Below are 24,037 nucleotides of genomic sequence, written 5' to 3' on the forward strand. Positions count from 1 at the left end.
TTTTGTTTTAGTTGCTCTTCAGATTGAAGCGGCCAGTTTTATATTGAATATACTGTATGTGTCATCTCCTTTTACATCTCGTGTCATTTGAGTTTATTTGCTGTGTGTAGATTCAAGGATTTTGGTTATCCTGTCAATTTGTTTGGTTATAGGCACAGCTGTGTGTGACTCCCTCTGGTACACTGGTATGCGTTTTCCTAATGTAGAGAGCGTTGATTTAATTAATAAACTACACACTGAGTCTATATCCTGACCAACCTTTTTTTTTGTTGATCAAATCTTTTTATTCATATACATTTAAAAAATACAATGTACAATCACAACCAATACAACACAAATTACAAAAGATACAGAAAAACAAACAACAACATTCAGACAAGAGGATAAAACTATGGAAAAATAAACCCTCCCACCCCAGATCCTGACAATCCTTGTATTATTGCTCATTCAATCTATTATAGCATGCTAACAAATGGTGCTTACTTTATGCATGGGAGACGTGGCGCGATGCAGAGCGCTGTCTGTGATTGTGCACGGGGGATGTACAAATGCAGTCACCATGCAGCATTGGCAATATTTGCCATGTGGCAGATCAGCTCCACAGATGTTGAGTGCCAGTGGAGGAAGCCTGGCACTTCAAAAGTAGTCCAGCCGGTGTCTCAACTTTACCAACAGCGAACATCCATTCGGATGACATCATTAGGTAAGCCTGCTGCTGAATATTTTACCATTCTCTTACAATTATCCCCTGCCAGGTCTTCGGAAAACAACTGGACTGCACACTGGAGGGTCCAGGTTCGTTGTCTGAGGACTGCACGCTGGAGGGTCCAGGTTCGGCATCGGTGTGAGAGCCGACTGCATGCCAGAGAGTTTGGGGTCAGTGCCTGCAGACTCAGGCCCTTTGGTGTAGCTGTGGTCGGTGGACTGATGTACAGCTAAGCTCCCTTTCTCTTTTGTCCACTCAAATAAACTTGGCTCTTTGTCTTTTCCATGTGGAAAATGGCAGCTGCATATTTTGCATTTCTCATCTGGCTCCCTGTCTGCTCGTCTACAATGAGAAAATGATATAATTAATTACTAATAATCATTTAAACCTGCCAAATAGTCCCCCTACCCATGGTTTAAACAGTCTGCACTCTTCTATTTATCTTGTGAAGCACTTTTAACATTCAGCTTGTGTGTGTTTTGGTTGTCTTTATTTCCAGGTAGAAGAGGACCAAGAGCGAGGAAGTAAGGCAGAGCTCTTAAAAGGCCAAACAGTGTGTTTGGCCTTTTATGTGTGACACATACAGTATATGTAGTGATAAATGGCTTCACCTGACCACTGTTCCTAAATAAGACAAGTTTTCTGCATCATCAGTCATTTTTTCCAAATAATTACCAATATTTCACAGATTCTTCATGTAAACTTAAGAGCACAGTTTTATGTTGAGTATGTCAACTTTGCTTGGTTCATCTTACTGGGGGGCAATTACATGGATGTCGGTGCAGTCCACAATCATTGTGCAGTTGAAGGCAGAATGAATGAAGGCAGAATGAATGTATTATTGACTCAGAATGAAGCACAACTTCATGTTATACATTACATTTACTTTATTTGTAATTGTGTACAAAAATATGAGCATTGATTACCAAGCAGGACCTGCAGGAACAGAGAATGGTGATGGATGGAGCTGGGAAGAGAGAAGAATAAAGAAAACAGATCAACTTTATTATCGGATATTACAAATTCAATTTTCAAAACAAGTTGCCGCTCCTACAGTTTTCAAGTGTGTAAAGATGATTTCACATGACCTACACTGCAAAAACTGTTGCTTTGGTAAAACTTAAATAATGTGCCAAGCAATTTTAAGAGTTTAGTCAACTTTTGCATTTTTTGAGTTGGTGAAATGTACTTTTTTTTAGTTTTCCTCTACTCAAGAATGTGTTACTTTGGTAAAACTTAAATAATATGTGTCAAAAGATTCCAAGCAATTTTAAGAGTTTAGTCAACTTTTGCATTTTTTAAGTTGGTGAAATGTACTTTTTTAAGTTTTCCTCTACTCAAGAATGTGTTACTTTGCTAAAACTTAAAAAATATGTGTCAAGTGGTTCCAAGCAATTATAGGAGTTGAGTAAACTCACTAATGTGATTTTGTCTGCATGTCAAAAGATGAGATGAGCCTACAATTAAAAGCCAACATAAACCAATGCAAATAACAATCTGCTAAGAACCACATAAGACAAGAATAAATAAAGTAAATTATAAAACACAATTGAGTTGCTAGAACCTATATGACAAATTTCCTGATTTCAATCCAACCCTTTGAATATTTGATAGCATTGAAACATTGCAGATTAAACAAATTAAAAAAGAGACCGTTATGGAAATGTTAATACATTTTATTAACATAAGCAGCAGAAAGTGCTTTCAAACGGTTTTCATAAAACAGTAACATGTTGAGAAGCACAACACATAACATTAACATACATGTAACACTGACACAGGAGAAAGTCTTAACATTTGTGTTAACAACTTAAAGTTACTCTTAAGGTAAGTGCTGCTAATGACTTACAAAAAGTTAGAACTTATACTTAAACAGTATTTTCTGTTTGTTAAGGCTCCTACAAAAACAGACACAGTTGACAAAATCCTGGCTTTTAACTAATGTTTTTTTCCCTAACCCATTTTGGTTTTAAAACAGAACAAAGGCATTTTTAATTTTTCTGATTCCTTCAATAAAAACACAACATGACAAAGGTAATCTTAAGAACATTTGTATTTATATTCACACTTAGGCAAACGTAAGGTGATGGGTAGCCTGGGTAAGGTGACTTAATTTTAAAGTGCTGCTTACAAGTTGTAAAAGTATTATCTGAGCTTTTAAACAGTTTTTCTATTTTTAAAAAGGCTCATAAAAAAAAGGACACGATTAATAACATCCTGGTTTAAAACAAAAAAAATGTGCATGTCTTAGCTGAACTCCTGAAGTCTTTCCTCTCTGGTTGATGTTGGAACATGTAAAAGTGCATACTCTAAAAACTGTTACTTTGATAAAATGTTTGAGTATGCCAAGAATCTGATGTCAGATTGAAGAGAAGTAGGGGTGACTTTCTGAAAGTAACTTTACAGAATGCAGGATCGCTCTTAATCAGTCCATAAAACCACACATACATGTATATTTACAAGATTGCACTCACAGCTCAGAAACATTGTGAATACAGCGTTGATCACAAATGACCAACAGCTTTTGCCAGCCATCAGCTGAGCCAACAGCTCTAGGCCAGTTTGTTTTTTAGGCTGATATACCTTGAAGATGGCTTTGGCTGAAGGGTGTCCAGTCCCATGAAGAGTCTCTGAAAGACTTCAAAGGTTTTGGCAAGTTTTGCAGGATATTGCAGATTTAGAGCATAGGTCAGTCCAAGAAGGAGGCAGCAGGCTCTGGCATTGCCCACATCAGCCAACACTGGCATGCCCTCGATGATGATCCCAACTGCATCTGGCTCGTGGGCAATGTTTCATGCTGTGCATCACGAGCCTCTGTTGCACTTCAACCTCTGCTTCTCCCTGTATATACAAACAAAACACTAAATTGATTACAAATCAGGAAACACCATGTGTTTTCCTCAACAACAACAAAATCAGTCTTGAAGTTACAACGAGTACAACCAGTTTACATTAGCTGGTAACAGAGGTGCAATTCACGTGCATTACAAGCGGTTTAAGAGATTACAGAAAATACTATTTTGCAAGAATTTACCACTCATGATATTGATATAGTTCATAAAATGTCAAACTACCTATTTTTAACCTCACCTCATGCTCAGAGATTAGCTGCTCTCGACATTCTCCCATATATTCAATGAGGCATCTCAAGGTCACCTCTCTCTTTTTACAGACAGTAGCATATGGGTCCTAGAATAAATAAGAACAGTTGATTATTTCAACCAATCTTTAACGATTTATGTTCAATTATCTTGTGTTTATGTGACAGCTTAATTCAGATATATGTTAATTAAGAAGATCCCTGATGTTAAGTTGACCAGAATGTTTATTTCCACTGTGTACAACATGTAAGAAGCAACCCCACAATACATTTTTTATTTGCATCTAATGTTGTTCTTTATTATTTCTAATGTCACACATGTACATGTTATGATATTGTGTTCTTGCTAATCAGTATTTTATTTGGAAATGCTGTTGTTAGCCTTCGCCATAAGGTTGCGTCAAGAGAGAAGAAGAAGCATAAGAAGAAGAATTCTTTTTCTGTGGTTGTAAATAAGTACGGAGTTAGGCTAGTAAGTTGAATTAAGTGTACCTGCAGCAGAGCAGTGTAGGCAAGAGAATATACGTGCATGTTCAAAGTTTTACTCGTAAAACAAAAAAGTTGTGACGAGGGAAGAAAGAAAACTGGTGACCGCCTAATCTGTGGCTGCAACACTTACAAATAAACATCTAATAGAGAAATATTTGTATATACATACAACTGGTGTATTATTTCAATATAATGTATTAATATTATTCTGGTATCCTGTAAAGCATGATAGCATGTAAATGTAGAATAGAATGGGAGGGATGAAACCCTCTTTAATGGTCACACATGCAGAGCACACAGCACGCACAGTGAAATGTGTTCTCTGCTTTTAACCCATCCTAGTACCAGGAGCAGTGGGCAGCTATTGTACAGCGCCCAGGGAGCAATGGGAGTGGGGGGGGATGTCCGGTGCCTTGCTCAAGGGCACCACGGCAGGTGCCAGGAGGTGAACTGGGACCTCTCCAAATAGCAGTCACACTCCATTTTTAGGTCTGGTCGGGGACTTTGTTATGTGGTTAAAAGTTCTGTAAGAAATGTATTATTCTGATTTACATTCAGAAGAGCATGACTCATTTTAATAAAGAAGTTTATCAACTCCTAGCGCCCCTCCTCATTTATCTGCAACACATTTTAAATTGGGAGATTATTAGAGACATAATGAATATGTTATAAAATACACAAGCAAGTTTAGTAGAAATTAATGGAGTCAACTTGTCGGTTACAATATGTTGTCAAAATCTAAAAGGCGAACATTTAGGCAAATTAAATGCAAAAAACACTCAAATGTATTCAAAAACAATTCCTAGGGAGGTAATTGTTTAAAGGTCACAGGTCATGCTTTTCCGGTTATTACCCCGTCCCCTTGTGTGTTATGAAGGTTTTTCTGCATGTAAACGGTGTGCAGAATCAAAACCCTCAAAGTACACCCTGTAGCGAGTAAAACTCTAAAACAGAAAATACCTCCCCAAAACGCCTCGTTGGTGAAACGTCATCATGACGTCATCATGACGTCATCATCCATTTGATTCTTCCGGGTACGTGCTTATGAAAGCACGTACCCGGAAGTAAATGGGTCAATCCGTGGAGCCGTTACGTTACGTCCACGGAGCCGTTACGTTAAGCCCCCGCTGATTGGTCCAAATTGACCAATCCACACACACACACACTCAGTGCAGGCAGCCCTGTTGATTTCTGCTCCCTGCTGCAGGCTGATAACAGACAGTTGGGATCGCGTGAAATTCTCTCTGCAGACCCATTCTCACAGCGTTTATCAACCAATAAACCTTTTTCTTACTCAATATCAAGCCACACTAATTGTTTTTATTTCGGCTGTGACTTTGTGTTTGTTCAAGTTGAGTTTGGCTGTGTATCGCTAAACAAGGAAATCACGGAGGGGGGAGGGGGGAGGGGGGGGAGCTGCAGCGAGCCGTTTAGTGGAGAAAGTGAATACTGCTGAATACGCATACTTTACAGAGATGCTGTATGCGAAACCAATGTGGGGGGGGGGGAGCTGCAGCGAGCCGTTTAGTGGAGAAAGTGAATACTGCTGAATACACATACTTTACAGAGATGCTGTATGCGAAACCAATGTGAGTTTGGAAAATTGCACAGTATTTTTCTATTTTAGTATACCTCAACAATGGAATTATGATCAATGGAAATGGCCATGACATGTGACCTTTAACAATTGAGGGAAACTTGACAATGTTAACATGATTATCATTATGTGTTGTAACAAATACTGTAAGGACTTCTTGAGTCTCACCTGGAAAGGTTGGAAGAGTGCAGGCCATCTTTCTTTGAAGTCTTCCACCTGCGGGGACTTGGCCACCAGTTCCCGTCTCCTCCAGCTGTAGGTTTTGGACATCATATCGTTAATGCTCTTCGCACTATCTTTTCTCTTGCTTGCTTCAATGAGGGCAAGTCTTGCAGCTTCAAGAGAGTCTTCTGTCTCTCCAACTGGGTGTGGGGGGAGATAATTTACTTCTGCTCTCCTTGGTTTTTTGACATTCTTTGCAGGTTGTCTGTCACACTGGTTCTTGTGGGTTAGGGAATTTACCAGGAGTTCAGGACTTCCCAAGGCTTTCCGTTTTGTTCGGTAGTTTCCTACTTTGTACTTTAGACTTTGCTGCCATCCGTAACAACCGCTATAGGAACCAGGCTCCTTTAAGCATGGATGTTTTGCGATCAAGGCTTGGGCTACAGCAGACCTCTGTTCGTCATTGGGATAAGCAGTGTAGGTGAAGATTGCCTCTGCCAAGTGCTCCAAAATGTCATGTTTCAACTTTGGGGACGTCAATGGTGTACCTTCTCTGGAATACATTTCATTGCCTTGTCTCAGGGCCAACTCAGTGTTGTGTGAGAAAGTCGGTATTGAAAATACAGTCGGCCATGGAAGTCGCCTTTCTGAGGGTGAAGGACTCAGAATACCAGTGTCTTCTGAACTCACATCATGGCTATCACAGACAGATGACAGATTAGAGGTATCAGGGGTACCCTCTTGAGGGACAAGAGTCAGCATAATGCAGTCTGGTATACTTAAGTGCACAACTTTAAGTGTGTCTTTATCCTTTAAACCCTCCGTTGAGGTTAGTGGGAAGAAGTCATCAAAGTCATTATCTTTGTACTGAAGACTTAGATCCGTTGTTATGGAATAGGCAACCTTAACTGCACAAATCAACTCCTAAACGGTTGAAGGTATGCCATCATAGAGGGTCATTTTCCTAACTTCATGTGGATGCATAATCGCACGTTTGTTTCTTCCATGTCTGGAACACAAGAATGGAAATTTAGCATTTGAGGCAGATGTAATGCTTCAATGTCATCATGCGCTTTCCAGCCACAGTATAGGCAGATAAAGGACAAATATCAACAAGGTTTTGTTGTTTGATAAGAGCTACGTGATCTGTGTTCTCTAGATTAAATCCTGATAGTGTTCATCATACCAGAACATCTGTGTTTTTACAATGAAAGATACACTTTCTCCAAGTAAAGCAATCTGCACAATCTCTGCAAAATCAGGAAGACCAGCAGTACAACCATGAACCACAATCATGCCTTTTGAGTACCTTGTTCCCTGGAAGGTGACTGTGTTGGCCAGTTGAACATGACATTGAAAAGGAGATAGACGCCTGATAGACTCCTGAACATTTGCATGCAGAACATCTAAGGGCATCAATGTAACTCTTACAACACTCAAGGCAGCCTCTCCTGTTGTGGAATGCAGGTGGTGGGAAATCATGAGCTGATGCTTTGTAGCCAAGGATAGAGTTATGTTCTTGAAGTTGCCAGTATGCCTCACAATTCGTTTGAAGTAGCTCTGCTTGGCCTCAAATCTCATTGTCCAGAAAGCTAACACTGGTTCAAAAGCTTTTATTAAAGCAGGATAGTGTTCCAAGAAGTGGTGCTTCGGGATTAATCTTCGCTCGGGAAATACTTAAAAGAACCTGTGTCGGTGTTCACAAATTGTTGAGTCAAGGTAAGCAATGCTTTCATCATCATGGATTGGGGCAACAACAAGTTCAACTATATCTTTTAGAGACATGAGCAGAAGCCATGCTGGATCATTCTGTGGTATTCTGTGGCCAATAATGAAAGGCAGTAGTCTTATAAGAGTCAAGTTTTCATGTGCATTCCCCCCTATTGATTTGTGTTTTGAGAACGTTGCAGGAAGTAACTGTGGACAATCAGTTTTGTCAACCCATTTAAAGAGCCTGTGACAGCCTCCCAACAGCTGTTGTGCAATTAAATATTGGGCTACCAGTCATCTTGAACAGTCAGTTTAAAAAAGAAGGTGCGATACCGTTCCGATAAATATCAATAATTTCAAACATCGCGGGGAAATTCCTTCAACTCATTTTGAAGTTTTGGGGGAAGCCGGAAGTGACGTCAATGTGGGAACGCTTCACTGTGCGGCGAGAGAGCCAAACATGGACAAAGTGTGTTGTCATGCGTAGAAATGGTGAATTACTGAGTTTAGGCACGTTAATAACGTTTTAATTAAGTTGACTACAGTATATTCATATTTGTCAGTGCTTTCATGTCAATTCAGCAAAGATAAACATAAATGATTGTGGTGAAGATGATGATTAAATTAGGATTAAAAATCGGTAGTGAGAGCTGCTGAATTTCCTCCCGTCGGATGTGATATAAAAACAAATCGATTATTTTTGTAGTTGTAAACTCAAGTGGATGAAACTACATTTATTAGTGCTTTCATGTCAATTCGGCGAACATATGATACATTAAATGATGGTGAGGATGATGATTTAAAAATTGTTTGTTTGAGCCGGTCTGCATTTTCTGATGAGAAAACAAACCGATGCTTTTTGTAGTTGTAGTACACCAACATGGATTAAACGTGTGTTTTTTTTTACCACAATGTTGGGGAAATTAAAATGCACGGATTATTATTATTATTATTATTATTATTCCCACTCCGATCGGGACACTAGGTCCACCGTTTCCCCGCAGCGAGGCTCCCCCCGTTGACAGTTTACGTGGGCTGGGCTGGGTGCAGTGGCGGACTGGCCATCGGGACGAATCCCGATGGGCCGGTACTGAAGTGGGCCGGTCGGATAAGTCACTAGCACATCCCCCACTCCCCCCGTTGACAATTTACTAGCGATACCGAAGTGGGCCGTTTGAGAGTCTCGGGATGATTTTTAGTCCCAGTCCACCACTGGCTACATGACCGTATGATCGCCCATATTGACGCACCTAATTCTTAAACTTCTAACAGATACAACATAAACCGATCCTTCAGCCTCATATGAGCTCTCAGACACGTTCGAAATTAAACTGTCATCGCTGTGTGAGCTTGCTGCTGTGTGCGCCATCATGCGTTTACATCAGGTTTACATGCAGATGCTGGGATCCTCAACGGTGCAGCTGGAGCGCTGTGCCCGCAATGACGTCACACATAATTTGGCGGGACTTGAAGAATCCTCGAGAAGATCCAGAAAATGGTCTACATTGAAGGGCAGATTAATGGTTATCAAAGTACAAATATCCAAAATCAGCTCAGTAACGGTTTTCAAGGGGACAATATTTACTCAAATTGATGGGTTTGGATGATGGGGGAAACTCGTGTCACAGGCTCTTTAAATGGAAACTGTTTGATAGCACTGTTAAGTTCACTGAGAGTCAAATATTTCTTGGAAATAAAGAGAATAAAGCACAGAGCTAATTCCAAGGGAACAATGCCCTCAAAAATGTCATTCAACACATGATATGTACAAAGTACAAAAGCACAGGCTAGTCAAGTTTGTAAACAAGGTAACTGTGGAGAAACAGAAACAGACATTTGGTTCAGACCCAAATGATGACAAAGACACTGTGAGGCAACCTAGGGCTAGCAGGGTCACACAGGAGATACATGAGAGTACAGAGAATGCTAAAGAGACTAGTGCACAAAGTGACAGTCCAGTAACTATGTCTGACAACAGTAGCCAAGCAAGTGGGACAGATGATGAATCTGAGGGTGGGAGATACCCGACTAGAGACAGAAGGAAACCAAGTCAATTAAAGGACTTTGTAACTGAAGACAGTGATAGTGATGGGACTCATACTACCGTAGACTACTGCTACAGAGCAGTATGTGGCATTCCACAGACATTTAAGGAGGCTATGATGTCAACTGACTCAAGAGAGTGGGTCAAAGCCATGGATGACGAAATCCAATCATTAAATGACAACAACACATTTACCCTGACAAATCTGCCAAAAGGCAAAAAGACAGTGGGGGCAAATGGGTTTACTCTATCAAAAGTGATATTGAGTGAATGGATAAGTACAAAGCAAGGTTTGTGGCCAAAGGCTATAGCCAGAGGATGGGGATTGACTATGGAGAGACTTTTTCCCCCACGGCCAGCTTGACGAGTGTAAGAGTGTTGTTACAGAAAGCAGCACAGGAGGACTTGCCACTGCATCAGATGGATGTAAAAACATCGTACTTACACGCTCCTATAGATTATGAAATCTGTATCGAACAACTAGAGGGTTATGAAGAAAGAAGGGAAGGTCTAGTGTGTAAGCTAGAAAAATCTCTTTATGGTCTAACAATCCGGTAGAAATTGGAACAGGATTTTGCACGATTGTTTAACTGAAGACGATTTTGCACAGAACCCAGCAGACCACTGTGTCTATGCCAAAGAGACCGAAGGTGGAAAGGTGATAATAATAATCTGGGTCGATGATCTGATCATTGCAGCTAGCAATGAAAAAATACTGAAGGAAGTGAAAGAGATGCTCTCTACCAGTGGCGGCCGGCCCATAGGGGCGCTAGGGGTGCCGCCCCCCCTCTTCCCACATGTTTGATTGTCATTCAAAATAAAAAACAAATAAAAAAATATATTTCCAAAAATATATATTTTTATTTTTATTTTTAAAGAACAAGGTAAATATTATATAGTTGGTATCAGTAAAATGTATAATCTAAAATAAAATCTCGTTTAAAATTGTTTTACGATGTCTAAAGTTACTGATAAATCACATGTTTCCTGGCTGGCCGCAGTGTGTATCATTACCCTCTCTCGTCCGGGTGGTAGAAAGGAGCCCTCAGCCAGAGCAGCAGCAGCCAACAAGCTGACTGTTGTTATCTGTATACCATGCCGAAACATAATTTCAGCCAATCATCGTTGTCAGATCTGATGCTCAAAGGGCGCCCTTTCAGCGCCCTGGCCTGTGTGTCTGTGAGTTGTTTGGACTCGTATCCAAGGTGATGCTACAGTAGTTGTCGAGGACGGCTCCGGTGCTAGTGGATCGCCGGAGCTGTAGATTAACATTTACATGCTTATTGTAGTTGTAAGGGCAATGCCTGTGGCACCATGGAGCATATGTGTGGGCTGGACCTGTATTTTACAGGAAAGGAGTGATCAGAGGGTCGAGTTGTCGATTCTTGTTCAGTTTTCATCTTCCTCACCCTGACTTTGAGTTGCGCGCGCTGCTAAAGAGACGCGCTAACATGGAAACCAAACAACAAGCTGTATTAAAGTCCGAGTGGAAACAGACGTGAGTAAATCTGATTTTGTCAGAAATCGGGAGAAATGCGGCAGTCTCCCGTGAAAATCGGGAGGGTTGGCAAGTATGACACACACACACACACACACACACACACACACACACACACACACACACACACACACACACACACACACACACACACACACACACACACACACACACACACACACACACACACACACACACACACACCAAAAGGCCTGACAGCCATAGGAAGAGGTAAGGGTGACAGTAAGGGAGGGTGTGCAGACTAACTTAATCAACACTTTTGACTAGGAAGGCAAAAGGTGCTTTCTTTGTTCTGATCAGCTCCAATCTGCATACTCTGTCTGAATACATTGAGAGTTACTTTTGACTCTAACAGTGTTCCACTCGAGTCAGAGCTTTCTGAACTTATTTCTTAGCAGCAATTCGTTTTTTTTTTTAATGGCCTATGCACATTTTGGCTTTTTTTTCTCTTGCCAAGATACTTTTAGACACACTTTGAGGTATGCAAAACCTTAAAACTAGAACACTGATGGCTGGCTTACGCTGCAAACTTCATCACCTTTTAACAAGAGAGTAAGTATATAAAACGTTATTTTGTATATTTTACACATCAGCAGAAACAGAGAGAGATGGCAGGAAGGGGTGAGACAGTCTCCCCCACCTTTACAGACACTGTGTTTCAGAGAGAACAAATACAAGTGTAAGGTAAGTGTTTTTAAATTACATCCCCCCTCTGTCTAGTGATAAGATGGCAGGAAGGGGGGAGGAGGGGGCAGGGCCGGGCTCACACAGTCACCCCGCTGTCTGATGAAGAAGGAAAGTGGTAACATACATCAATACTATTTTTAATTATTATGTTTATGGTGGGCTTTTCTTTAGGGGCTAAAATAAGATTTGATACACACACACACACACACACACACACACACACACACACACACACACACACACACACACACACACACACACACACACACACACACACACACACACACACACACACACACACACACACACACACACACACACACACACACACACACACACACACACACACACACACACACACACACACACACACACACACACACACACACACACACACACACACACACACACACACACACACACACACAGTTCGTATTTAGTCTCCTGATTTTAAATGCCCTAGTGTGGTTTTGTCACCATTTCCATAGCCCCACCAAAAATATTTTCCACCACCCGCCACTGCTCTCTACCAAATTTAAGATGAAAGATTTAAGCAGGCTAAAACATTTTCTGGGTATTGATTTCAAACAGTCGGATGGATGTGTAAAGATGTCACAGGAAAAATAAGTTAACAAGATACTGGAGAGGTTTAACATGCACAACTGTAAACCCAGAGAAACACCCTTTGATCAAAAAACTTGACTATACAGAAAATGCAGTGAAAATGGATGATGTCAGGATGTACAGAGAGGCGGTAGGCAGCCTTATATACTTGACCACAAGGCCAGATTTAAGTTTTGTTGTGAGCAAACTATCACAATATTTTGCTGAGCCTACAGAGGGGCAGTGGGTCACTCATTTTGAAATATTAAACTTAGTTTTCTTTTCTTTAATTTTTTTAAACATTTATTTAAATGAATTAATCTTTCTCTTGTTAGTCAAGGAATTCAATTTATGATGGTTGTTCCTGCTATTGTTTTCCGTTTTGGTGTAAAATTTAAATACAAATATAATTATAGTAATGTGAAAGCCTTTACTCTCAAAGATCCCCACATTCACCACAAACCCACATTCAGGACTGTGAATTTTAAATAATTTAACTACTGAATATAACAAAAAACTATAAAATAATTGTTATTTATCAAGATCTAGCCATTTATGAAATAGCTTTCTTCGTAGCTATGTTTTAGTGACGTTCAAGATCATTAAACATGACTTAAATTGTTAGTATAACCTTAAGAAATGAATTGCACATAATAATTCCGATGGAGCTGTGAGCACTTGTAGATTTATGTGACGGTTTTCCACTCATTCTTCCAGTTCTCCGTTTTCCTGAGTTGAAATCATAGACTGGTTGAAATCGAACAGCTGTGAAGGTGGGGGCGGGGCTTTTATACGGAGTAGTGAAAACACTTCCGCGTAGTCTGCTCTCGTGTTTCCTCCATGGATGTATAATAGAGAGGCGAAGTCCCTCCCCTTCCGGGAGCCTCCATGGGACCCCGGAAGCGGAAAATTATACATTGAAGTCAATGGAGAGAGAAAAGTTATCTTTTGATCCCGTTTGATTGAATTGTGCCACGAATGACACATATGATGTTTGTCAATCTTAAACAATCATTTCCATGTAAAAAAAGTCACAGTTTGTCGTAAAACTGTTGAAATATAAGACTATGAAAAATACGCAACTAGAAAGAATAGAAATCCCAAATCGCATTCTGGGTCGCGTAAGTGATGTCATAGGCGATAATGCTCCAAGACTGGTGGTTGCGACTCGCAATTAAAGCAGAGAAGAAGAAGAAGATCTCATAACTGATTTATTCCCTCTAATAAATATAAGAGATTGCGCCAATAAATTCACTTTTACAAGATGCCTGTGTGCTTTGTACCAGGTTGTAATCACAAAAGTGATCATACCACTTGCTCGTTCTATCGCTTCCCGTCTGGTGAAAGGACCAGGACCAAACATATCAGGTAATATACATGTTTTGCATGGAACATAGTCAAGTTAGCTACATAGCTAGTAGCGAGCACGTTAGTTAGCATTACATTACATTACTTAGCCTTGTCATTTGTATTAGCCTTAACATGAAGTAAACCAAAATGTTAAACAGTAAGAGTAGTCATGGTGGTAAGTATTTTGTGAAACATTTGAAGAGTAGCCTATCGCCCCCTCCACCAGGTGCTAAGGGGGCGGGAGGTAGGCTAACGCCACATTAGCATCAGCGATCTTTTCTACTTAATGCTATCTGCACAAATGGTTAACATTGAACATTAAAAGATCAGGCAGTTCAGGGAGAGTCAAAGGAAGGAAGGCATGCAGCTTTGCATGACATTCTTCTGGACGTGTTTCATTGTGAGGATAGTGAGAGTGAGTCAATCTGTTTTTTGGAAAGACAGTAGTTGAGTGATTACTGAGAGAAAATTATTAAAATAGATAATTATTCAGTGTTGTTACTTAAAGTGTTGTTACTGACCTTTTTCTCTTTTATTTTCTTTACCTTAATTGTAACTGCTGAGACCCTGAGGAACATGCTCTGGCAACCTGATTTCCACTGTACGTAATTTGGTTATGGTATATTATTTATATACATCAAAGGCACAATGCACCCCCCAGAGACACACATGTATTGAGTGTGATATTTTGCATTGGTCATGTGAAATCATCTTTACATACTAGAAAACTGTAGGAGCGGCAACTTGTTTTGAAATTGAATTTTTAATATCCGATAATAAAGTTGATCTGTTTTCTTTATTCTTCTCTCTTCCCAGCTCCATCCATCACCATTCTCTGCTCCTGCTTGCTAATCAATGCTCATATTTATTTTACACAATTACAAATAAAGTCAATGTATTGTATGACATGAAGTTGTGCTTCATTCTGAGTCAATAATAAATTCATTCTGCCTTCAACTGCAAAATCATTGTGGACTCCACCGACATCCATGTAGCTGTCCCCCAGTAAGATGAACCAAGCAAAGCTGACATACTCAACATACAGCTGTGCTCTTAAGTTTACATGAAGAATTTGTGAAATATTGGTAATAACAGGTTTAATTGATTATTAGTAATTAATTATATAATTTTGTCATTGTAGACGAGCAGACAGGGAGCCAGATGAGAAAAGCAGAATATGTAGCTGCCATTTTCCACATGGAAAAGAGAAAGGGCCAAGTGTATTTGAGTGGACAAAAGAGAAATCCCAAATACGAAAAATAAAATTATACAATTTACAGATATGCATACAAATATATATATTAGGGGAGGGACTTTAACGCGTTAATTAAGATTAATTAATTACACAAAAATTAACGCATTTTAATCGCACTTATTTTTGCACCGCGGAACGTTTCTCACTGGATGAGTTTCAGGGGTACCGATTATACTGGAGCACCAACTAACGTTCATGACTTCAAACAACAACAAACCACATTGAACAATAGTCAAACGTGAACGAAGAAGCTGATGAGACCGCTTTGGTTGGCCCCGTGGATGGGACATTTTGTTTTAAAAAACGGACGGATGGAAGCATCGATAAGAGCACGGTTGTTTGCAAATTATGCAAAAAGTAATTTGCATATCACCGCAGCACATCAAGCCTCAAGTATCACCTCAATGCAAAACATATAGCAGCTAGCGTGGAAGCTAGCGTGGACGTTAGCCCGACTCGGAGTACAAGGACCCACACCCAATTCGCGTTGATCAAACAGTGGCCTATGCAACAGAGAGATTTTATTTTTCATCAGGATATTGGAAGAATAGGAGGGACTGAGGTCAATCACTGGCACTTTTTTATTTTATTTTAAATGGTACACTTTATGTTGAACTATTTATTACGTTGTTGGTGCAACTGGCACTTTATGTTGAACTGTTTATTGTTTTGGCCAAGGTTATTGAGAGAGTTGGACTGAAATTGATTAGATTTTTTAAATCAACTGTTGGTAAATCAACAAAGTCTGTTATGGCCTCTGAAGCAACAGAGAGATGTTTTCTAATAGTCAGGGTTTCCAATGTTCTGAATGTACTTGAAAGTATTGTGTTTTACTTAAAAAACAAAGTGTTATAGTTTACAGAAGGTCTCCCTACCTATAGGCTACCTGAATCTCTGAAATGTACTATATTCCTAAATATGCTATGGCTACACTTTATGGCAAAAATTGCACTTTTCTGTTGGTCTTTGTTAAGTACCACCTTGAAAAAATTAAACAATGTTTTGTTGCTTAAGCTTATGTATTCAGTCATTATTCAATGGTATACTAAAATCCATGTGAAAAAAATTGCTTCTCACTGTTCTCAGTTCAAATATTTATATATGATTAATAATGCGATTAATTGCGATTAATTAATTACAAAGCCTGTAATTAATTAGATTAATTTTTTTAATCGAGTCCCGGCCCTAATATATATCCTATATACACCATCATGTATAATGATGGTGTATGATGTAAAAGGAAGTGTGGTAGATAACAAGTAAATATAGAGTTACATACAGATCCATGTTACAGCAAAGGATGGAATAACTAAGAAGCACGCAGTATAATAATAATTACACGCAACAATTAAATAACTGCTCAGCATCTCCACCACAATCCCAATCTGCTGTGTTCTGTTTTCCTCCCCTCTGCATAACACCCCATCACACATACGAAACACAACGCAGAGTCCGAGGGTGTTAAGAGTATGTTTATTTAAATGTCCTCCTCTCTACTGGCCAACACAGGGAGCATATGCTGGGTGTAGAATTTTTCCAGGAGGAGGAGATTTCCATGCCATGCAGGGTCTTTGGGGATGGGGATGATGATCGCCTCCTTCGTGGTCCACAGTAGCAGAGACTCCGGTCGGTGAAGTGCAGCTGTTATATAATATACAATACATTTTTGAAAAACATTTGATCAACAAAAAAGGATTTGGTCAGGATCTAGACTCAGTGTGTAGTTTATTAATTAATCAATGCTCTCTATATTAGGAAAACGCATACCAGTGTACCAGAGGGAGTCACACACAGCTGTGCCTAGATAACCAAACAAATTGACAAGATAACCAAAATCCTTGAATCTACACACAGCAAATAAACTCAAATGACACAACGAGATGTAAAAAGGAGATCACACCTATAGTCGATATAAAACTGTCCGCTTCAATCTGAAGAGCAACTAAAACAAAACACGGGAGTGTATCTTGTTCTTGTGAACACTAATGTTATCCACGGCATACACAGACACCACAAAGTTCTTAAGGAGAAAACTAGTTGCTAAAACAAAACACGTTAGTGTACCTTGTTAGCTAATGTTAGCTAGCTGACATTAACGTTAAACATTGCACTAATATTACTCACTGAAACCTTGTAAAGCCGGTCCCGTATGCTGGCTCTTACAGAACCGACTAACTACCCTTTCGTGTATGTACAGCTCTCAACATGCCCAGACTTGTAGTGATTTTCACCTCGTTTTATACTTTTTCGCCTCATTCTGAAAGAAACGGGTGAAATTTGCTAACGTGACGGCCATCTTTGTGATGGTGACGCGTATTGTGCGAGACCAGAGACCTGTAGTTCACTGAGCGGTTTCACACCAAAAAATGTGTAACTTCATAGTTTTACGACACATTTTTATTTTTTTGACTTGCAAAATGTTCTTTTAATTTGACAAACATCATATGTGTCATTCGTGGCACAATTCAAACGGGATCGAAAGATGACTTTTCTCTCTCCATTGACTTCAATGTATAATTTTACGCTTCCGGGGTCCTATGGGTCGGAAGTAGATGGGCGGGACTTCGCCTCTCTATAGAGTGGCGAAGTCCCTCCCCTTCCGGGGGACCTCCGTGGGACCTTATTTCGAAAAAATTATGTATTGAAGTCAATGGAGAGAGAAAGATTATCTTTCGATCCCATTTGAATTGTGCCACGAATTACACATATGATGTTTGTCAATTTAAAAGATAATTTTGCAAGTCAAAAAAAAAAAATGTGTCGTTAAACTGTGAAGTGACACATTTCTTTGTGTGAAACGCTGAATGAACTACATCTCTGGTCTCGCAGAACAACCACGTCACCAAGATGGTCGTCACTACTGTCTTGCCAACAGAACGATTGACCCTCAATATCACCACAATGAAACACGTCAAGAAGAATGTCATGCAAAGCTGCCTGCCTGCCTTCCTTTGATTCTCTCTGAACTGCCTGGTCTTTTTAATGTTTAATGTCAACCATTTGTGCAGATAGCATGAAGTAGAAAAGATTGGCGATCGCCGATGCTAGCCTTAACATTTCTCCCCCGGGCTTAAATTGTGTATTATAGAATGATCACACCTGTGACAGTACTCTTCAAAGGGTTCACGAAATATGACTACTACTCTTACTGTTTAAAATGTTGGGTTACTTAATGTTACTTCATATTAAGGCTAATACAAAATGAAAAGGCTGTAATGCTAACTCACGTGCTAGCTACTAGCTAGGTAGCTAACTTGATCCAGCCACTCCTGGTCCTCTCATCAGACGGGAAGCGAAAGAACGAGCAATACCCAATGCTGGTATGATAACAACCTGGTACCAAGCACACAGGCATCTTGTTAAAGTTATCTTATAGCCAGCGCCATATAGATAGATTTTTATCTATATGGCGCTGATCTTAGCTATCTCTTAGTGGAGGAAAACAATTGTGACATCACTTCATCATCATCTGGGATTTGCAGTCTTTCTAGTTACGTATTTTTCAGTCTTATATTTCAACAGTTTTACGACAAACTGTGACTTTTTTGACATGGAAATTATTTTTTAAGATTGACAAACATCATAATTCATGTGTAATTCATGTAATTCATGGCACAATTCAAACGGGATCGAAATATATGTTTTCTCTCTCTTGACTTCAATACATTATTTTTCCGAAATAAGGTCCCATGGACCGGAAGTAGATGGGCGTGACTTCGCCACTCTATAAGAACTGGATACAGTGTGGGAGGCGGGGCCTCATTCATAAGAGTAATAATTGTAATAATAATTGTAATGAGCAACTCTCATATATGAGAGTTGCTCATTGGCGCATGAAGATAAAATGGCCGAACTTTTGAAAGAGCGAAACGTCACAGATTACCCATCATGCCTGAGAAGTACCCGTATGTGCGCTCATAGAGCATGCGCAACTTTAACCACGCCCCCCAAAAGACTCGTTCACATTAAGCACGTCAATGTGTACACGTAACAGCACCGCACGTTCATGACAGTACTGGATTGTTATGATGGATTTGATATTAACGAGGTGGCCGCGGCAGCTAGCGGCTAGCTATTAATTATGCTAATGTACACATAAATCGTTATGTAGTTATATATTACGCTGATAACAGGGCCGTGGTGCAACATACAATATATACAACCAGTGGCGGCGCTAAAGTGTTTTTGTTGGGTAATCTATGGTAGGGCTAACCCATACAGTGATGGGGCTCAAATCAGTATTTGCAATGTAATTACATACACGCTATATCGCCCCCCTTGACAGTGAAACGCCACGCGTAAGGTTTAGATTATTTCCCTGTCTCAATCCAAATTGAACTGTATGAAATAAAAAGGCACATTTGTCTTGTAGTAAATAAAAAGGGCGACCTGGAGCCAATCCTGCAATTTCCCCACAGGTGAAAGAGTTGACATGCTGAAAACCCAACCCCTGCAGGGGGGTCTGGGGGGATTCTCCCCTAGGAGATTTTTTGAAATACTAACATAAAATACACATTCTTGTACTCTCCTGAGAAGAAAAATAAATAAATCTATTACTACACGACATATTTTTTAAAATGAATGCCATTTTTGTTTTTTGTTACTTTGTTCTGAAAGCTGAACCTGCTGCTCCTCACTGAAGAGGGAAGAGGCTGTGTGAATTGTTTTACATTGTGGATAAGGGTGGATAGGCCCCATTGTTCTGTGTGTCAAAATGAAAGACAGCCCACACACATATCAACAGGGTTGGGAGGGCTACTTTGTAAATGTAATCAGTTACTGATTACTGAATACATGGCTCTGAATGTAATCTGAATACAGTTACAGTTACGTTTCTTAAAAAAGTAACGTAATCAGATTACCTTTAGATTTACTTTTGGATTCCTTTCTTATTTCATCACAGATGGGTATGTTTTGGTGTACAGGAGACGCAAAAAGCAAAAGGAAACTGAACGTGTTTTTACTGTTTTAATGGCTTATCAAGAGCACAACTGAAACATAACATCTGAAACGATGTAATAACATAATAAACTTTTTTGGGATGCAGCTTGGGATGTGAGGAGTGAGGGACACGGCTTAGAACGGGCATGTCGCCTTCTGTCCTGCCAGTGTTGGCAGGACATTAATTAAAATGTCGAACTCGGACTTCCTTTTAAGGACATTTCGGCCAGGGGTGTAGAGCTATATTTTTTTAAGCACCGGATTGGCAAAACAGGAGAGTGTTTGCACCAGTCTGCCTTGATCTATGTATTCATGTCTGTGACACTCACAGTATCTGCTGCCCACAGCTGTTTTATAGAAGGAAAATCTCCTTCACTTCATGAAATCTTTGCAGCACCAGGAGGCAGCTGGAGAGTTAACTCAGGCTCTGAGAAGAGGAGCGCGCAGTGCCTTTCACGCACCGCCTTCGCTGTGTTTACCTTCAGAATCATTAGAAAGGCTAAAGAGCAGTGTGGCTGATTTGTTTTAACCACACACACCTCTACACACACACACACACACACACACAGACACACACACACACATACACGATTTAAACGCAGACTTTTGTTCCTCCATGTTTCGTTGTTATTGTTTCACTGAGTGGACCCGCACATTTTTTTCAAACGTCCCTTTTTTGGTCCATCTGCGGCGGTAATAGGTTTTGTGCGCTGTCATTTAATTTAATTTCAAACGTTTATTTAACGAGATTGGTTCCATTGAGATCTTAGATCTCTTTTTCAAGGGAGACCTGCCGCATATAGGTTCCACATGAAACATAAAACAATAAAGGACATCATACATTATATTTACAGGATACATTTACATAGTTATATACATTTACAAGTGCCCATAGCATCAACAAGCATTTAATTTAGCCTAGCTTTAAAAACATGCAGAGGAATGAGACTGCTCAGTTTAAATTATTGCTGAAGATTGTTCCAAGCAAGTGGAGCTGCACACATAAAAGCTGTCTTCCCTAAGACAGTCCTTGCTCTTGGCACATCTAACAATACTACATCATGCGATCTCAGACAATAGCTGCTTGCAACTCTCTGTGTTATCAGAGAGCAGATATGTTACGGGAGTTTACCCAACAAAGCTTTATAAATAAACGTGTACCAGTGACTGAGCCTCTTCACAGTAAGTGATGGCAAACCTGCCTTGGCATACAGGGTACAGTGATGAGTAAGTGCTTTACAATTTGTGACAAATCTCAGTGCGCTGTGATAGGCGGCATCTAACTTGTTCAGGCAATAGGCAGGTATTCATATAAATCAAATCACCATAGCCTCTGGTTTTATCAACATTTAAAAGAAGCTTAAGCTCAGGTAAAAAGGTCACAGAGACTAGCCTTTTCCTGGCCTCAAGCGAGAAACAGGACTTGTTTCTGAAAAAGAAACCTAGCCTAACCCTCAGCTTTTTAAGCAGGTTATTGACATGAAGTGTAAAGACAATCATCAAGCCAGATACCAAGGTATTTATAACAGGTAACCACTTCAAGTACTTGTCCTTGCATAGTAACAATATCTAAAACAGGCTCTGGTGTCTTTTTAGCTTTTGAAAATAGCATTACCTTGGTTTTATCAACATTTAAAAGAAGCTTAAGCTCAGCGAGCTGAGTCTGAATAATGTTAAAAACAGCCTGTAATTTCACACCAGCCTCCTTAATGGAGGGACCTGCACAGTACATAACGGTATCGTCCACATAAAAATGTAAAGTAGCTTCATTCACATTTTCACCTAAACTGTTGATATGGAGAATAAAAGTGGACCTAAAACAGAACCTTGAGGAACACCATTAGCAATGTTCAACCACTGAGAAGACAGCCCATCAAAGTGAACACATTGGGACCTTTCAGAGAAGTAGCTCACAAACCACCCAACTGCATGGCTGGATATGCCAATACTGACCAGCCTCTGCTTTAAGATGCGATGATCGACGGTGTCAAACGCTTTGGAAAGGTCAATAAATAGAGCTGCACAACTCTGCTTATTATCTAAAATACTCGTAATGTCATTCACCACTTTCATTGTCGCAGTGATGGTGCTGTGTTGCTTTCTGAAGCCTGACTGATGTTTAGACAGGATATCATTTTTACATAAAAACTCCTTTACTTGTTCACTCACTAGGCGTTCGAGCACCTTCGCCAGAACTGACAATTTTGAGATTGGCCTATAGTTATTTAAAATAGTTGCCTCCCCTCCTTTTAGTTAAGGCAAGACATAAGCTGACTTCCATACTTTTGGAATTGCATTTGTGCTGAGGGAGAGGTTAAAAAGAGTAGTAAGAGGAAGAGCAATAACATCTGCAGCTATCTTTAAAAAGAAAGGTTCTACGTTGTCCGGGACGGCCGGTTTCTTAGGATCTAACTTAGATAATGCTTCATGAACAACATTGACAGTAAAAGGAGTAAAACTGAAAGGGTTTTCCGGACCACATTGTTCAGAGTCACGGATTGGGGTGTTCACAGAAGCAGAGTTAGAAACAGAATCAAACAGAGAACCACAGGACACAAAATGCTTATTAAAGCAATTTAACATGGTGGCCCTGTCCGATATAGTGCCCGATGCTGTGGTAAGGCAAGGAGGTAGCTCATTACGGATCTCACCGGTGGATATCGATTTTACGGCTTTCCAAAATTTCCTAGGATTATTTAGGTTTTCTGTGGTAACTGACAAATAGTACTTTGACTTTGCACTTTTGAGATTTGAAGTGAAGCTATTCCTTAGCTGCCTAAAACGCCAGTAGCGTGGCGTGGGGAAAAAATTAGGGGAAGCCAATAATACGTCCTTTCTTTTGGGGTGGGGGGGGGGTGTGGTGGTCAATGTAATAACGTAACCAGATGAGTGATTACAGCGCCCGGTATCATTTTACACACATTTGTATCATACAAATGCAGGACTTACACACGCCTGTTATCTGACCGACAGGTCCGCACGCACTCTCCAGCCGAAACTCTAATAAGCATTCATTCACAAACTAAATCAGGAGACCTTTAACGTTTTACGTCCGGTTCGCTCCTTTGTTCCTCGCTGTACACAGCGCCCGGTATCATTTTACACACATTTGTATCATACAAATGCAGGACTTACACACGCCTGTTATCTGACCGACAGGTCCGCACGCACTCTCCAGCCGAAACTCTAATAAGCATTCATTCACAAACTAAATCAGGAGACCTTTAACGTTTTACGTCCGGTTCGCTCCTTTGTTCCTCGCTGTACACAGCTCCAGTTTGGGCATTGGCCTGTCATCAGATTTTATTTGTTGTTGCTGCTGCAGCGGAAGTTTAGTACAATTATTTTTGATTAAATACTCCAAATCTCCACCCTCCATAATTGCACTTGCTTCAGTTGCTTGCTACTTTCTAACGGCGGTGAGAGTGGTGCAGTGACGCTATCTATCTTCTATCGATTAGATTTATGATTTGAAAATGATAAAAGTAGGGTAGACATGTGGATATTATCCGACTGAACAAAACGTGCATTTATCTAGCAGATTCGTTTTCCACTGACCTTATTTTGAGCTATTTTCCAAAATCCTATGGAGAAATCCCATTGCTGTTTTGTCGAGGGAAACCGAGCGCAGCTTACTTCCGCTTTTTGGCGGTCACTGCACCACTGATGCGATTTGATTGGATTGTGAGGCAAGGGAAGCCAGCCGCCTCTGGCTTCCCTTGGCATGGCCCTGACCAATCACAGGTTGGCAGGGGCATGACGTGAGCCTCATCTGATTGGTCAATCCCTCCATTTTTTTTCACCAAGGGAAGCAAATTTCGGCTGGCCTCCTCTCGCAACAGAGAGTGCAATATACTATTTCACCATAACATCT

The 24,037-nt window shown here is 40.2% G+C and overlaps 1 long non-coding RNA gene across 2 annotated transcripts; it reads right to left on the reverse strand.

Annotated features, from left to right (window-relative positions):
• Positions 1 to 447: 447 nt before the first annotated feature.
• Positions 448 to 23,819, reverse strand: LOC307039459. Of its 2 annotated transcripts, XR_013808244.1 has the most exons (6): positions 23,722 to 23,819; positions 6,061 to 7,063; positions 3,797 to 3,895; positions 3,290 to 3,547; positions 1,633 to 1,673; positions 448 to 1,048 (listed from the first exon to the last, which is right to left on the reverse strand). It is a non-coding gene; the product is annotated as an uncharacterized lncRNA (long non-coding RNA). The 2 variants fall into 2 exon arrangements; XR_013808243.1 differs by lacking the exon at positions 3,797 to 3,895.
• Between the last annotated feature and the right edge of the window lie 218 nt (positions 23,820 to 24,037).

This window comes from Notothenia rossii (assembly GCF_949606895.1).
Source record: "Notothenia rossii genome assembly, chromosome: 5".
NCBI lineage: Eukaryota > Metazoa > Chordata > Actinopteri > Perciformes > Nototheniidae > Notothenia > Notothenia rossii.